We start from the raw sequence: 18,246 nt of genomic DNA on the forward strand, positions 1-18,246 counted from the left end.
CAATTTGAGTTTAGGATTTGGTCTTTTCAGATGTTTGTTCATTAATGCTCCTCTAGGGAGGAGAAGAAGGCTGGCGTTTGACACCCTTTTTGAAGAGACATGCTTTAAGCAGGAGTAGGTGGGCGTATGTTGGACTGGGTCAAGTGTTGCAGGTGAGCGAGGCTGTGTCAAAGAAAGCCTGGCAACAAGAATGGGGGAGGAAATGGAAAGATTTATTCAATAGTGTAAGTTGCAGAGACGAGGGGCATTGGGCAGAGATGAGGGAAGAGGAGATGAGACTAGAAAGAAGATTATTCCAAACTGAAATCAGTCCAAAAGTTCAAAATTGATGTGGAAGGTAAGACGCCAATAAAAGGGTTTGCTTTGTAAAAAAGATGTTCTCCTTATCGCAGCAGCAGGCAAGACTTATTTATAAAGGGAAAGGAGATTCTTTTGGAGATTCACAAATGAATCTGTCCAGTTCTAACAAAGTGGCTATGAGGAGAGTACAAACTTGTCCACAACTCAGAATGAACTTGTGTGGATACAGGTTAGAATCTCCAGTGGCTTGTCTTCTTATTTGCAACTCTGGGAAGGGACATTCGTTTGGGACTAGGTAGAAAATCTGTCTGTCCCTGCTCCTGCCTGAGTTTATTATTTTACAGATCACTATTGGCATCACTCCTATGCCTGTCTCTATGTAGTGTACATGTCGTGAGAATCAATAATGCTTTCAGTACGCTACAGGAATCTGGTGGGGAACAGGTTGGTTTATCAATTGCATATGCTGTTCTGTGGTGCAGTTGTGCATACACTTTATTGTCTAAAATCTGGCTATGACTTCAATCTGCTGCTTGTGAGTGATGCTAATCACCTTTTCTGATGGTCTGGCCTAAATTCTGTTGAGGATATCCCATGGCCCTCTTTCTTAATTTGAGGCTGGGGAATATGGTGGCAGTTGTGTTTTGAATTGATACTGCCAAGAATGACCTTGAGCGGATCACTGCAGGCTACATGGCTCTGGAAAGAAAGATAAAGGAGTTTGAGTTGCAAGTGGTGTTCTCGTCCATCCTCCCTATGGACAGAAAAGGCCCAGGTAGAGACCATCGAATTGTGGAAGTCAATGGATGGCTACACAGGTGGTGTCAGAGAGAAGGCTTTGGATTCTTTGACCATGGGATGGTGTTCCAAGAAGAAGGAGGCAGAGATGGGCTCCACCTAATGAAGAGAAGGAAGAGCATCTTCGCAAGCAGGCTGGCTAAACTAGTGAGGAGAGCTTTAAACTAGGTTCACTGGGGGAAGGAGACCAAAGCCCTGAGGTAAGTGGGGAAGTGGGATATCGGGAGGAAGCATGAGCAGGAGAGCGCAAGAGGGAAGGACTCCTGCCTCATACTGAGAAAGCAGGATGATCAGCAAGTTATCTTAAATGCCTATACACAAATGCAAGAAGCCTGGGAAACAAGCAGGGAGAACTGGAAGTCCTGGCACACTCAAGGAATTTGGATGTGATTGGAATAACAGAGACTTGGTGGGATAACTCACATGACTGGAGTACTGTCATGGATGGATATAAACTGTTCAGGAAGGACAGGCAGGGCAGAAAAGGTGGGGGAGTTGCATTGTATGTAAGGGAGCAATATGACTGCTCAGAGCTCCAGTATGAAACTGCAGAAAAACCTGAGAGTCTCTGGATTAAGTTTACTCTTGTTGCTCACGCTTCTAATGTCGAGGTGGGTGTCTGCTATAGACCACCAGACCAGAGGGATGAGATGGACAAGGCTTTCTTCAGGCGACTAACAGAAGTTATAAAGAGTCCTGTGGCACCTTACAGACTAACAGATGTGCCATAAAAATAAAGGGAAGGGTAACCACCTTTCTAAAAACAGTGCTACAAAATCCCTCCTGACTAGAGGCAAAACCCTTTCATCTGTAAAGGGTTAAGAAGCTAAGATAACCTCACTGGCACCTGACCAAAATGACCAATTAGGAGACAAGATACTTTCAAAGCTGGAGGGGGGGGACAAAAGGTCTGTCTGTCTGTGTGATGCTTTTGCCGGGAACAGATCAGGAATGCAGTCTCAGAACTTCTGTTAGTAAGTAAGCTAGCTAGAAATGCATTGGATTTCCTTTTGTTTAATGGCTGGTAAAACAGCTGTGCTGAATAGAATATATATTCCTGCTTTTGTGTCTTTTTGTAACTTAAGGTTTTGCCTAGAAGGATTCTCTATGTTTTGAATCTGATTACCCTGTAAGGTATTTATCATCCTGATTTTACAGAGGTGATTCTTTTACTTTTTCTTCAATTAAGATTCTTCTTTTAAGAACCTAATTGCTTTTTCATTGTTCTTAAGATCCAAGGGTTTGTGTCTGTGTTCACTTGTACAAATTGGTGAGAATTTTTATCGAGCCTTCTCCTGGAAAGGGGGTGTAGGGCTTGGGGGGGATATTTTGGGGGAAGACGTCTCCAAGTAGACTGTTGTCTGTTCTTTGTTTAACACACTTGGTGGTGGCGGCATAGGGTTCAAAAACAAGTCAAAGTTTGTACCTTGGGGAAGTTTTTAACCAAAGCTGGTAAGAATAAACTTAGAGGGTCTTTCATGGTCTTCCACATCTGTACCCTAGAGTTCAGAGTCAGGAAGGAACCTTGACACAACATTTTGGAGCATAAGCTTTCATGGGTGAATACCCACTTCGTCTGATTCATGTATTTACCCATGAAAGCTCATGCTCCAATACGTCTGTTAGTCTATAAGGTGCCACAGGATTCTTTGCCACTTTTACAGATCCAGACTAACCCGGCTACCCCTCTGATACTTAACAGAAGTTACTAGATCACAGGCCCTCATTCTCATGGGGGACTTCAATCACCCCAATATCTGCTGGGGAGTAATACAGCAGTGTACAGACAATCCAGGAAGTTTTTGGAAAGTATAGGGGACAATTTCCTGGTGCAAGTGCTGGAGGAACCAACTAAAGGCAGAGCTCTTCTTGAACTGCTGCTCACAAACAGGGAAGAATTAGTAGGGAAAGCAAAAGTGGATGGGAACTTGGGAGGCAGTGACCCTGAGATGGTCGAGTTCAGGATCCTAACACAAGGAAGAAAGGAGAGCAGCAGAATGTGGACCCTGGACTTTAGAAAAGCAGACTGACTCTGGGAACTGATGGGCAGGATCCCCTGGGAGAATAACATGAGGGGGAAAGGAGTCCAGGAGAGCTGGCTGTATTTTAAAGTATCCTTATTGAAGTTGCAGGAACAAACCATCCCAATGTGTAGAAAGAATAGTAAATATGGCAGGCGACCAGCTTGGCTTAACACTGAAATCCTTGCTGATCTTAAACATAAAAAAGCAGCTTACAAGAAGTGGAAGATTGGACAAATGACCAGGGAGGAGTATAAAAATATTGCTTGGGTGTGCAGGAGTGAAATCAGGAAGGCCAAACAACACTTGGAGTTGCAGCTAGCCAGAGATGTTAAGAGTAACAAGAAGGGTTTCTACAGGTATGTTAGCAACAAGAAGAAGGTCAAGGAAAGTGTGGGCCCCTTACTGAATGGGTGAGGCAATCTAGTGGGAAAAGCTAATGTACTTAATGCTTTTTTTTGCCTCTGTCTTCACGAACAAGGTCCACTCCCAGACTACTGCACTGGGCAGCACAGGATGGGGAGGAGGTGACCAACCCTCTGTGGAGAAAGAAGTGGTTCAGGACTATTTAGAAAAGCTGGACGAGCACAAGTCCATGGGGCCAGATGCGCTGCATCCGAGGGTGCTAAAGAAGTTGGCGGATGTGATTTCAGAGCCATTGGCCATTATCTTTGAAAACTCAAGGCGATCAGGGGAGGTCCCGGATGATGGAAAAAGGCTAATGTAGTGCCCATCTTTTAAAAAGGGGAAGAAGGAGGATCTGGGGAACTACAGGCCAGTCAGCCTCACCTCAGTCCCTGGAAAAATCATGGAGCAAGTCCTCAAGGAATCAATTTTGAAGCATTTAGAGGAGAGAAAAGTGATCGGGAACAGTCAGCATGGATTTACCAAGGGCAAGTCGTGCCTGACTAATCTAATTGCCTTCTATGATGAGATAACTGGCTCTGTGGATGAGGGGAAAGCAGTGGATGTGTTATTCCTGGACTTTAGCAAAGCTTTTGATTTGGTCACCCACAGTATTCTTGCCAGCAAGTTAAAGAAGTATGAGCTGGATGAATGGACTATAAGGTGGTATGACAGGGTCGGGCCAGATGGCTACAGGAGAATAATAGAAGGCAGATATATTAGCCCCAGGATAAGTAGGACTCTTTTCCCTGGGTAGGGTAACAGAAGGTTCCCAAGGTTCCAGGGAACTTTCTGGAAATACTTAAGGCAGACAGGGCGATTAGAACACCTGCAGCCAATCAAGAACTGCTAGAATCATATAAGGCAGGCTAATCAGGGCACATGGGTTTAAAAAGGAGCTCACTTCAGTTTGTGGCGTGCATGCGAGGAGCTGGGAACACGAGGCGCAAGAAGCTGAGAGTGAGAAGGCGTACTACTGGAAGACTGAGAAGTACAAGCATTTATCAGAGGAGGAAGGTCCTGTGGTGAAAATAAAGAAGGTGTTGGGAGGAGATCATGGGGAAGTATCCCAGGGAGTTGCAGCTGTCACACAGCTGTTACAGGAGCCACTTTAGACAGCTGCAATCCACAGGGCCCTGGGCTGGAACCCAGAATAGAGGGCGGGCCTGGGTTCCCTCCATCCCCCCCGCAACTCCCTACTTGATACTAGAAGAGTTGAACTGGACTGTGGGTTTCACCAGAGGGGAAGGTCTCTGGCCTGTTCCCTGATCCACTAGGTGGATCAGCAGAGACTGCAGGGATTGTTCTTCTTCTTTTTCCCCATGCTGGCCAGTGATGAGGCTAACTGAGTGAATGGCAGATTTGAGCCACAAAAGTGGTCAAACTGAGGGCTGCCATGAACCTCTGAAGAGAGCAAATCTGCCAATAAGCGCAGGACCTACCAAGGCAGAGGAGAAACTTTGTCACAGTGGATAGAAAGCTCGCTAGATCATCGGGCTCAACAGGTAGTGATCAATGGCTCCATGTCTAGTTGCAGGCGGTATCAAGCAGAGTGCCCCAAGGGTCGGTTTTGGGGCCGGTTTTGTTCAATATCTTCATTAATGATCTGGAAGATGTCATATATTGCACTCTCAGCAAGTTTGCAGATAATACTACACTGGGAGGAGTGATAGATAGAATACAGAGGGCCCTAGACTAATTAGAGGAATTGGCCAAAAGAAATCTGATAAGGTTCAACAAGGACAAGTGCAGAGTCCTGCACTTAGGACGGAAGAATCCCATGCACTGCTACAGAGTAGGGACCGACCAGCTAGGCAGCAGTTCTGCAGAAAAGGACCTAGGGATTACAGTGGATGAGAAGCTGGATATGAGTCAACAGTGTGCCCTTGTTGCCAAGAAGGCTAACAGCATTTTGGGCTGTATAAGTAGGAGCATTGCCAGCAGATCGAGGGACATGATCATTCCCCTCTATTCGGCATTGGTGAGGCCACATCTGGAGTACTGTGTCCAGTTTTGGGCCCCATGCTACAAGAAGGATGTGGAAAAATTGGAAAGAGTCCAGCAGATGGCAACAAAAATGATTAGGGGGCTGGAGCATATGACTTTTGAGGAGAGGCTGAGGAAACTGTGATTATTTAGTCTGCAGAAGAAAAGAGTGAGGGGGGATTTGATAGCTGCTTTCAGCTACCTGAAAGGGTGTTCCAAAGAGGATGGATCTAGATTATTCTCAGTGGTAGCAGATGACCAAACAAGGAGTAATGGTCTCAAGTTGCAGTGGGGAGGTTTAGGTTGGGTATTAGGAAAAACTTTTTCACTAAGAGAGTGGTGAAGCACTGGAATGGGTCACCTAGGGAGGTGGTGGAATCTCCTTCCTTTGAGGTTTTTAAGGTCTGGCTTGACAAAGGCCTGGCTGGATGATTTAGTTGGGGATTGGACCTACTTTGAGCAGGGGGTTGGACTAGATGACCTCCTGAGGTCCCTTCCAACCCTGATATTCTATGAATTAGTGACATTCTCTATTGTTGAGTCACTGAGTTTTTTGAGGAAGACCACACAGCAGACACATGGACCAGTGATTGGACCATTGACCATCTGAGAATGCCAACAGGGTGAACGAACCCTGTGGGAGGAAACTTGGACAAAAGGAAAGGGATCAGAAGCAGCATGCTAGAGTTTTCTCCCTCACCCATCCTCCCTCCCTGTCCATAACACACACAAGTAATATGTCAAAGGTGGCTGGTGAGTCAGTTGCTATTGAAATTTTGCAAGAAAGATATTTTGAACAAAGTTGGAGGTTCTTGTTTTTGAGAGTTTCAAAGTGAAAAGTAACCACTGGTCCAAAGTTTCATGGAGATAAAACCTAAAACAAGATTATAAATTATGAATGAAATCTCATCTCCTCCCCACATCTTTATCACTTAAGCAAGGAAGTGTAAAACTGTGTAAGTATAATATAAAAATTCCAAGTTAAAGAGTTCTATCAAAATGGCCTTTGTGCTTGGTGGCATCCATCATGAATAATTCTTGGGCTTTATCACTTGTTTCCTGAGAGTAAAATGCAAGCTTTACTGATAAGCAAAATATCAGATCATCAAGAGTTCTTTTGAATCCTTTTTCTATTTAAATGTTTGGTTTTTGAAGAAAGATACAATGCAACACAAGAACACCTACAGAGAGAATGAACACCTAGGGAGAATGAAAGACAGAGGTAGGAGTATAATAGAAATGGGTAGGTGTGTGAGTGTTTAAAATAACTTAAGTACAGCTCAACAAAATAGCTTACAAGCAAGCAGCACTTTGAACTCCAATCCCTCTGAGCCTCGAACCTTTTATCATCAACAAAACAAAAAAGGAGGGTGGGTGGATTTTGTTCCATATCCTCAGTGGCTGTGCATTCTGAACGAAATGCAAAATACAGATCTGACTTGGTTATATGATTAGTTTGGTGCAAAAATCAACGTTAAGAATTTAGAATAAGTATTTTCAAAACCTCAATTGAACTTAAGAATACTATTTACAAAAGTATTGAACTCCAACAAATTCACCGTTCCAGTTTGCCATTTGATAACCAGAATGCCCCCAGACTGTGCTATGAATGTTAATGCTTCAGTACTCACTATAACAAGCGTCTCAGCTGGCCCAAGTTGGATGTTATGTATCTGGCTCTACCATAGATCTTGTTATAAAATGCTTCACACTAATGAATGTGGGGCAAGGGAGGAAGGGAGAAATTCATAACATCAAGGACTCATCATAAAAATACATTCACAATAATCCAGTGGCCTATATTGTAGCTCTTGGGGTGTGTGGAATGAAGTGCCACTAATACTCGTCACTGGAAACATTCTACCTGCAGAGGAGAAGGAAGCAGGTCTCCCAGGTTGCTTGGCGGCCTCCCAGGTACATTTTCTCCACCTTTTTGGAAAAGTAATATGAGCTTCACCAGCTTCAGTCCACCAGCCACAGTGGAAATGCTTGAAGACCCATGTTCCTCCTCTCCCATTTGGAGCATCTAATACACTTTCAGACTGGGATTGCACTTCCAAATTCATACAGGTGCACTCCTTCTCCCAACCCCCAGGTATATTAATGGAGGGCTGGCTATCTAGACAAATGTCAATTTTACAGAGCTTTCAAACAACTGAGGAGAAAAGGAGGTTTATCACTATGGATCATCTGGATATATCTCACCTAGTTAATTCCCTACAATTGCAGGGGCCTCAGGCATTGATGGCACTTTGGTCTTTCCCATTCTCTCTCTCTAGCACACAGTTCAGTTTCCTGAGGACTGAAATGTTTTACTTTGAAGTCTGTGGCATAATATAGGTGCATCTGGGTGAAAATTAATTGCCTGAGATATCAAACTAGATAATGTAATGATCCCTTCTGGCATTAAATGCTACAAAAACTATAATGTGTTATGAGAAAGTCACACTGAACATACCTTTAGTTTTTAAGGATCTGTGTTTATGACATGGGGCTGGGAATTTATTTTTTCAAAAGGCATCTGACTGTTAATTGTAACTTCCTCTGATGGGGTGAACTTGCCCCACACTGGAGATGAAAGGGTTAAGACAGAGCTCTGGGTAACAGAAGCCACGCCCCCTCACCCTTGCTGGGCATGCTCCAACTGTTGCTGCAGCATAAAAGGGAACAGCCCAACTTGGTCTGGGCTGACCGCCGAGGACGAAGGACACACCTGGCTGGCTCAATCTGAGGAGCAGCCGAAATCCTGTACCTCAGGAGCAGGAGACACCGAGGCCCAGGCAGGCACCCAAGTACCTTCTGGTGCTCCGAAGATACCCCAACTTCAACTACAGGAGTCATGGTAGGAAATAGTCCAGGGAGGGACTAGGCAGTATCCTTGAAGTCAACGTGTTGCGGATTCCCTGCTGACTTAGTGCACATGTTGTTTAATTAGCTGGTGGCAATGGCTGATTTTCTTTTTTTTTTCCCCCTCAGCTCTTCCCCGGGGCTAGGGGGTGAAAGGGCTTGGGGGTACCCCACAGGAAGGAATTCCCAAGTGCGCCTTCCTTGGCTCTTAAAGGGGTTCTTTACTTGGCTGGTGGCAGCATCTACCAATCCAAGGTCAGAGAAAAGCTGTAACTGTGGGAGTTTAATACAAACCTGGGGTGGCCAGTATTAATTTTTAGAATCTTTGCTGGCCCCCACCTTCTGCACCTGAAGTGCCAGAGTGGGGAATTAGCCTTGACATGGTGGCAGAGAGATGGGATCATTTTGAACCAGAGGCACAAACCTCAGGATTTTAAAAGGACACATTTTTTCTTTTGGAAGCCTAAAAAGCCAGGGAGGGGTTTTTTCTTTTCTTTTTCTTTGCTGTCTGAGGGGGAACAGGCACACAAAGGGTCAGCCTGCAAAGCCAGGGAGTCCAATAAGCAGGTTTTTTTTCCTAGCTTTGTAGCAACAAAATAGCTAGGCTAGAGTTTTTTGCATGAGGTTGTAGTCGGGCACCAAAACCCTAGAGCAGCCAATCTTCCCAAAGTGGCACGCCACGGAGAAAACAGACCCAGATCAAGCCCAGACATCCAACTCCAAGACAGAAATGCAGGGAGGGGATGGGGGAACCAGGGATTTCCCCAGAGGGAATGTTCAGCCCTCCCCAACCCGAAATCCAGGTGCTAAGATGGAGGGATGCCCTTAACCCAGTCTGAGTTCTAACTGCAGAAGACAGGAATTTCTTCCTACATATGAAGCACTTGGAGGTGGAAGCAGAATCGAAGCACTTGGAGGCAGAGGAGAGGAGAGAGGCAAAGCGCTTGGAGGTGGAAATGGAGTTGACGCACTTAGAACTGGAAAGGGCTAAGCTTGGTCAGCCAGGAGCCCTAACAGTCCTCCTCCAGGTACCACTCCCTATTCCAAGAAATTCCCCACATACAAGGTAGACAATGATACAGAGGCCTTCTTAGAAAAATTTGAAAGGGCCTGCTTTGGGTACAACATCCCTACAGACCAGTATAGGGTGGAGCTGAGGCCACAACTCAGTGGACCCTTAGCAGAGATGGCAGCTGAAATACCTAAAGAACACATGAATGAGTATGAACTTTTTAAATGAAAGGCCAGAATTAGGATGGGGCTAATCCCCGAGCAGGCCCATCAGCGGTTCAGAGCCATAAGGTGAAAACCAGACATGGCATTTTCCTGACACACCTACCACATTGTAAAAAAAATTGGGATGCCTGGATATCGGGAGCAAATGTTAAGTCTCTGGAAGATCTGTCTCTCCTAATACAAATGGAGCAGTTTTTAGAGGGTGTTCCTGAGGAAGTAGAAAGGTACATCCTAGATGGGAAGCCCAAAACTGTAATCAAAGCAGGGGAGATCAGAGCCAAATAGGTGGAGGTAGCGGAGAAGAAAAAAACTAGTAGCAGTTGGTGGGGATACCAGAAGGGGCAACCCAAGACGACAACCCACCATCGGCGTCAGCCCAAGGCACCACCTCGCAAGGAGGAGCCCTCCACACAGCCAGGGAGACCCCAGATGCCCTCTCGTCCCACCACCTTATTCTCCAACCACTCACCTCACTCCACCCCACAGTCATCAGGGTGATGCTTTAAATGTAATGAGCTGGGGCATGTGAAGGCCAGCTACCCCAAGAGCACCAGCCAACTGCAACTCATCACCCCGGGATCCCACTGAGAGCCTTCAGGCCCAGATGCCTCTCAAATACCTCCAGAGCAAAGAGAAACTGTGAGTGTGGGCAGGAGGAAGATTACTGCATGGAGTGACACTAGACAGGTGTCAGCCATCCACCAATCCCTGGTGAACCCCAAATTCATCAACCCAGAGGCCCAAGTGACAGTGCAACACTTTAAGGCCAACTCTTTTAACTTGCCTACAGCCAGTTGCCTGTCTAATACAAGGGCTAATCAGGAATATGGACTTTTGCAGTCTATGACAATTATCCCATTCCCATGCTGCTGGGAGAAGACTTAGCCAACCATGTGAGGCTAACAAAAAGGGTGGGGATGGTCACCCACAGCCAGGCTAAACAGGCCTCCACACCTAACTCCATTCCTGAGCCTCCTACAAGGACCCAGCCAGAGGTGGTGGAACCAGACCCCAGACCAGAGTCTATGGCAGCGGTTGTAGATCCAGTTCCTGGTACCCAGGCAGAACCAGCCCAAGGATCGGAACTGGCAGAGCAGTCAGCACCAGAGCCCATGCTTGCAACCCCACCATAGTCAGGGGAGCCAGCACCAAAGGGCACCACAGAGCCTGCACCTGCAGCAGCAGCTAAACTGGCGCAAGAAGCTCAACCGGAGCCTGAAATACCACCTAGTGCACCAGCAGAGAGCGGTTCATAGTCAATAGATACCCGAATCACCTGTATCACTTCCAGTGAGAGCAAGCCCAAGTCCACAACCCAGCAAGGAACTAATGTCTCCAGTATCAAGAGAGGTTTCAGAGTAGCAGCCGTGTTAGTCTGTATTCATAAAAAGAAAAGGAAGACTTGTGGCATCTTAGACTAACAAATTTATTTGAGCATAAGTTTTCGTGAGCTACAGCTCACTTCGTCGGATGGATTCAAGAGAGCAGTTCCAGGCAGATTAGGAAGTGGATGAAAGCCTCAAGGGAATTTGGATGGCAGCACGGAATTACCCACCGCTTCTCAGCTCTTCAAATAGATCCAGGTTTGTTGTAGAAGGAGGACTCTTATACAAGGAAACCCCTTCTGGTGGGCACAAGGAAGGCTGGCATCCTCGGAGACAGTTAATAGTTCCAACTAAGTATAGGGAAACGCTCTTGAGCTTAGTCCACGATACCCTAGTGGCCATGTTGGGGTTAATAGGACCAAAGACAGTTTGGGAAAGTCATTCCACCAGGAGGAAATGGGCAAGGACATTTCTACCTACATCCGATCTTGTGAGGTGTGCCAGAGGGTTGGAGAACCCCAAGACCAGGTCAAGGCCCTTCTCCAGCCACTTCCCATAATTAAGGTTCCATTTCAGCATGTAGCTGTGGATATTCTGGGTCCTTTCCCAAGAAGACACCCAGAGGAAAGCTGTACATGCTGACCTTCATGGATTTTGCCACCCGATGGCCGGAAGCAGTAGCTCCAAGAAACACCAGGGCTAAAAGCATGAGCTTGGCATTTTTGCCAGGGTAGGTTGGCCCTCTGACATCCTTACAGATTTGGGAATTAACTTCCTGGCAGGGACCATGAAACATCTTTGGGAAGCTCATGGGGTGAACCACTTGGTTGCCACCCCTTACCACCATCAAATGAATGACCTAGTGGAGAAGTTTAATGGAGTTTTGGGGGCCATGATACATAAATTCATGAATAAGCACTCCAATGACTGGGACCTAGTGTTGCAACAGTTGCTCTTTGCCTACAGGGCTGCACCACATTCCAGTTTGGGGGTTTTCACCCTTTGAACTCATTTATGGCCACGGAGTTAAGGGGCCATTACAGTGGGTGAAACAGTAATGGGAGGGAGTTGCATCTTCTCCAGGAACTAACATTTTGGACTTTGCAACCAACTTTCAAAACACCCTCAAAGACTCTCTAGCCCTTGTTTGAGAGAACCTACAGGATGCTCAACAAGAGCAAAAGGCCTGGTATGATAAACATGCCAGAGAGCATTCCTTCAGAGTAGGTGACCAAATCATGGTCCTGAAAGGGCTCCAGGCCAATAAGATGGAAGAGTCATGGGAGGAGCCATTTATGGTCTGAGAGCACCTGGGAGCTGTTAATTAAGTCAAAGCATTCCCAGACCATACCCTAAAGCCTAAAGTATACCATGTTAATTCTCTAAAGCCCTTTTATTCCTGAGAAATCAAGGTTCTCCAGTTCACAGCCCAGGAGAGAGATGATGCTGAGTGGCCTGAAGGAAAAACTAGGATGTGCCCAATTCATCTCCACCTTAGACTTAACTAAAGGTACCAGCAAGTGCTGCTAGATGACCCAGCCAAGGAAAGGTCAGCCTTCATCACCCATGTAGGGCTGTATGAATTTAATGTGCTCCCTTTCGGATTGCGAAATGCACCCATCACCTTCCAGAGACTGGTAGATAATCTTTTGGCTGGATTTGGGGAATTTGAAATCACCTACCTTGATGATGTGGTCATATTCTCAGATTCATGGGCAGAACACCTGGAACACCTCCAAGCTGTCTTCCAGCACATAAGGAAGGCAGGATTAACCGTTAAGGCGAAAAAATGTCAAATAGGCCTAAACAGGGTAACATACCTTGGACACCAGGTGGGTCATGGAACTATCAAGTGCGCCTTCCTGGGCTCTCAAGGGGGTTCTGCACTACTGGCAGCATCTATCAATCCAAGGTCAAAGAGAAGCTGTAGCCTTGGGAGTTTAATACAAGCCTGGAGTGGCCAGTATGAATTTTTAGAGTCCTTGCAGGCCCCCACCTTCTGCACTCGAAGTCCCAAAGTGGGGAATTAGCCTTGACACATGTAAAGTAAGGCCATGTTTCTTTTCATTCTACATTTTTCTTTACCACAGAAATGTTCCATGTTTGAGCAAAATATTCATCCAGTGTTTTAATTGTTAGCCTCTTTGTGTTACAGGCAGGGGGGATGCACATGGTCTTTAGGATCACTAAAATATATAGATATGTATAGAAAACAGATGTGCTCAGCAGCTGGCACAAGTGAAAAAAAGACTTTCACACTTTCTCTATATCAATGCAAAAATTCTCCTGACTCCGACTGACTTGCTGTGTGATAGTGAAGAAATCACTTAACTGCATCAGTTTGCATACTACTGCTATTATTTCCCTAGAGCACAGGTTCATCATTGTGAGATTTTTAACAATTACTGTTTGTAAAGTGCTTTGATATATTCTGGTGAACAGAACTATTTAAATGAAAAGTACTACTGGGTAAAATTTTTAGAAGTGCCTAAATCACTTCAGAGCTGGAAGGGAAGATTTTCAAAGACAAAAATGGCCATTAGGCACCCATCTCCCAGTGAAAGTCAATGGGGTTTGGGTACCTAAGTCCCATTTTCTAAAAGTGTATAAGTGAAGTAGGAGCTCCTAAGTCACTTAGGTCTTCTAGAAAAGTTTATCTGTTACTTATCAAATTTTAGAAAATTATATCACTGAAGTCCACTTCCATAAGTAGCAATGTAAGAACAAACTTGTTATAATACATGTTTGCACACTAATTTCTATATGCATAGAGCCCAGAAAGAAATAAAGGACCTTAGCTGGAAAAAAAAATCATTTCTATGCTGCTGACCACGGAATCCACCCCACCCTTCAAATTCCCAAGGGGGAGTCACAAATTCCACTCAGCCCATGCTGGGTTTGTAATCAGGTTCAAGAGACAGATGCCAGGAAGGTCACTATGATGCACTGCATTTTCAAATAAGAATTTTAATGGGTCTAACTCCCATATACACTTAGACTATTAGATCTTCAGTGCATTGGCTGTCGGTTTATGTGTTTGTACCCAATCTAGCACCATGGGGCATTGGTTTACTTTCTGTGGGAGGAAAGAAAGAATGTACAAAATTCCTCAGTGATATGAGATAGGAGTCACCTCCCCACTATACCCCCAGCACCCATTGATAGTGCAATCCACAGTACGCATTCTTGGCCCTTAAACCAGGGTTAATACTCTCACTGTTGCATGGCCACACAGTGTGGTTATTCTAGGCCTATGACTGTATGTGCAGCCCACCACAGGGAGAAAATAGATGTATCTAGAATCACACACTGTGAGCATGGGATTTGGAGAGCTCATATGCGTGAGCTATTCTTCTCTAGCTAATCCGCAACTCACTCCCAGGGAATATATTTTTTGTTTTACTTTTGGCCTTCTCTGGCTGACCTCCTCTTGATTAAGCCAGGGCACTGTAGGGCCAGCATACATGGCCTTCCAGGACATACACAGCTAAAAAATCATGGTTTTTTTTCCACTTGCTCTGACCTTAAAATGGGAGTGGAGAGGTGGAGAAGATTAAAAACAAGGAAATGACTCTTCTGGAAGGAAAGAGAAAAATAATACAGCTACTTGCAGAGACACAGCAAGGACAGAGAGGGAATTTATTCCCTTGTGCCTACCTCCCAGACTGAACACCCAGGGAGCCCAAGAGTATCTGCACTGCAGGTAGAACCTGAACCCCAAGAGGGCAGAGCAAGTGTGGCTGCTGCTGGAGACCTAACACCTCTTCACAGCCCTGGGGCTGACTCCACCACCACCTCACATCAGCAACAAACTGCTCATTTGTTCTAGGGTAGGGTTGTCTGTTGAGAGGGAAGAATACCATTTTAACCAATGCCAACTTTGAAGTGTAATCTACCTTTTCAGTATTTTCTCTCCCATCATTGCCAATTATCAGAATAATACCTGTTTGAAAGCCATCTGCTTTTACCTGTTTCTTACACTGATACCAGAGTCTTCTGGGTGTGGAATCATTATTCACTACTATGGAGATGATTGCAATAGCACACAAATTGAATTGTGATGTTACATGAATAAATGCACATTTATGGCAACTTGTGACAGAAAATAGTGTAAACCATTTTGCATCATAAAAAGCTGAAATTATGAGGCCATGTCTACACTAGAAACTTGTGTTGTCATAGTAATGTTGGGTAGGGGTGTAACTTTTTACAGCATTTCTATACTGGCAAAAGCCTGAGTGTAGACACAGATTGGGTTTGTCTACACTGGAAATGCTACAGTGGTACATCTGTAGCACATCAGTGTAGATACTACCTACACTGACAGCAGGAGTTCTCTTCTCAGTGTAGGTAATCCACCTCCCCAAGAGGTGGTAACTAGGGTTTTTTTCACACCCCTGAGCAACATTCCTGGGTCAACCTAACTTTTCAGTGTATTGCTTTTGCCAGTGTAGCTTATTTTTCTTGGAGAACCAGCATAAACCATACTAGCAAAAGTACTCTTTATACCAGCTGCATCTCCACGAGGAGGATTTGCTGGTAGAGGTACACCATCAAATGTTTTCTACCGTAGATGTGGCCTAAGTCATTTCTGAACCATCATACAGGGTTTTTGTTTTGTACTCTTAATTCTACTTCCCAGAGAGAGAGAGAGAGAGAGAGAGAGAGAGATGACATAACTCCATTAATTTAACAGAGTTCAACCATTGGTGAACTTGTCCCACTATTTTCATCTTTGTCTAGTTCAACAGTGCAATCAATCATTCTTACAAAACAGAGAAATCTCATGGATTGACCTATAAATGTACAAAATGGAAAACAGGAAGTTTACGCTAGTGATTATCTTGGGCACATATTTAAATAATATTCTAAATAAAACAGACAAAAGTAGACTATAGTTTTTCTTTGAAACGGTACATTCAATGTTATAGACCAATGTTTCAAAACTATATTCTTTCTCCAGCAACAACCTGCCTTTGTGCCAACTTCTAAATAACCATAAATTTCATTTTTTATAAAGTTTAATGAATACTTGGCCAAGATGCTGTAACTATTGGCTTCTACCTTTGAGCAGAAATGGAAAAAGTGGACACTGGGTAAAATGGAAAATAGATCACAGCAAATCCAGTGTTTCATTTTGCATTTAACGTGAAGGGAGCCTTGTTTTCCTGGTGTTGCAGTTTTCAGTGTTTTTAATCTCAAAGTGGCTGATCAATTTAAGGTAAGTGGCAGGCATTTGGCCTAGTTCCCAGGCTCTGCTTTCCTCAGAGAAAAGAAAGGATTCAGTCAGACACACAGACAACGGGCATCATCGGTGGCTCTCGCATTCCAAACATTTTAGCACAGATTAAGTTGGAATGGTTTTACTGTTTACTGAAATCTCCTAGGTGTTGCATTTTATCCCCTCTGGTTATGGTTATCCAGGTTGAGCTTCTCAGGTCAAGACCTCCATAAGCAAAAATGGCTTGTAGAGCCTTGAAGGGAAACACACATCATAGGTCAGGACTTCTTATTAAAATGCAATTTCAACAGCTTATTGCAAAATGTAAGTCCCCAGACAACAGGTAATTTAGTGCTGAACTCTTTCCTAGGGCTTACAGCGAGGCAAGAGCTGTTTTACATGCATTCCAGAGGAAAAAGCGAAGATAATCTGCTTAACAAGGACAAAACCTCAGCACTTTGTGTGTCTGGAAATAACCAACAGATAATTAAGTGTTATTTTTAGCCCTTTTTTCTTTTGATATAATAAATATAAACTATAATGTATTAATAATTCACATTTGGCTTATTATATAATTGCAAAAATCACTAGCTCCTTTAAAGTTGGGGGGGATTTTATAAATACAAAATATTCATTTTATTATAGACAGATTTTAGACACTTAGGCTTCAAATCCTGCAAATGGTTTCTTCCACAAGTAACTATGCATGTGAGTAGTCCCTACCTGAGTTTGTAGTCATCACATGCACAGTTTTTGCAGGCATGGGATCATAGTAATGAGAGTAAGGAGGAGGAAACTTTGGGGCTGTATTTTCTTATCGGTATCTTTATAGTGGAAATGCCTTTTCAACTATAACACCTTATTTTCAGGCAATGATAACTTAATTTAAAAAGTATCTTTTGGGCTGAAATATCCTGTGTCTATTCTCAGCCCAAAGGTTAATTTGTTTTGTTTTTCTGAGGTTTGATCAAATTCAGTTTGTCTGCTATTACCTGAGCATGACTAAATTGATGTTTTTTTTAAAAAAAAAAAAAGACATTTGTCACAGTAAGTGTCTGAAAACTCATAAAATAGTTTATTTTAAAAATTCAGTCATTCCATGGCTTTGTTTTTGTTTGAAGATTTTCTACCTTTTTAAGAATGTCTGGAGGAGTAATGTTCCAGATGTATAAATGAGGACACACATATGTATTTCAAATTATTGCACAAGTGACAGAACTGAAATGACCCCTCCTCAGTGCCACTGGAGTCCTGGTGCCTCACAGAAGTGCACTGAGAGACATCAACATGGTTCATTCAGGTGCCAATGCATTTCTTGGAAAGTGCGATAGGTCAATTACATATTTGAATCAATTTACTGAGGCCCCTTTTTTACCCTCAATTCATCCTTTAAAAAGAACATGAAAATTAAATCACACGAGCTGATTTTTTTCTAAACAAATGAGTTAAATTCAAAGAGCTACATGTGTCACCCTTGGCTAGGAGATGGAAAAAGTGATGTTGATGTTGACACCCATCAGATATTTGTAGAATGTTACAAGGAGCAAGAAGGGAAAGGAATTGCTTATGGTGGTGTGATGGGGATGTATAGACCACATACATCAACAGAGCAGAGAAGAGGTTAAACACAGACCCTAGGAGAAGCAGGAAGTGGACTGGACTCAATTGCAGCTGCTGCTATAAAAAGGCTTTGCTTTAGCAGACAAGGACTGGGCTTGGAGAGGAAGGAAATTCTCCTAGAGAGCTTGGTTTAGTTCTGAAGGGAAGGAAGTTCATCCCTGATGGAAGGACTCAGGTATCTGACAGCTCAAGGAGCCTGCAGTGTCAGGTTCAGAGGCCAATACACCTGTTGGCCAGCAGCTGTGGTTTTTCACAGGAGTTGTCTAGAGTAATCTGTGCCCTAATTTTCCTTTGGGAGAAGGCTGCAATAAGCTGCATGTTATGCATTTACTCTGGGTAAGGTTTATGGGTAAAATAGCTGAATGTTAAGAAAGAAATAAGTGTGCTTGTACCACTCCCTGCTATATATATATAATAATAATATATATCCATCCTCAGGTTCTTGCTCTCTATGAGAATGCTGACCTCTCCTTCCAACGGGGATGAT

This window comes from Dermochelys coriacea, chromosome 2, assembly GCF_009764565.3.
Source record: "Dermochelys coriacea isolate rDerCor1 chromosome 2, rDerCor1.pri.v4, whole genome shotgun sequence".
NCBI lineage: Eukaryota > Metazoa > Chordata > Testudines > Dermochelyidae > Dermochelys > Dermochelys coriacea.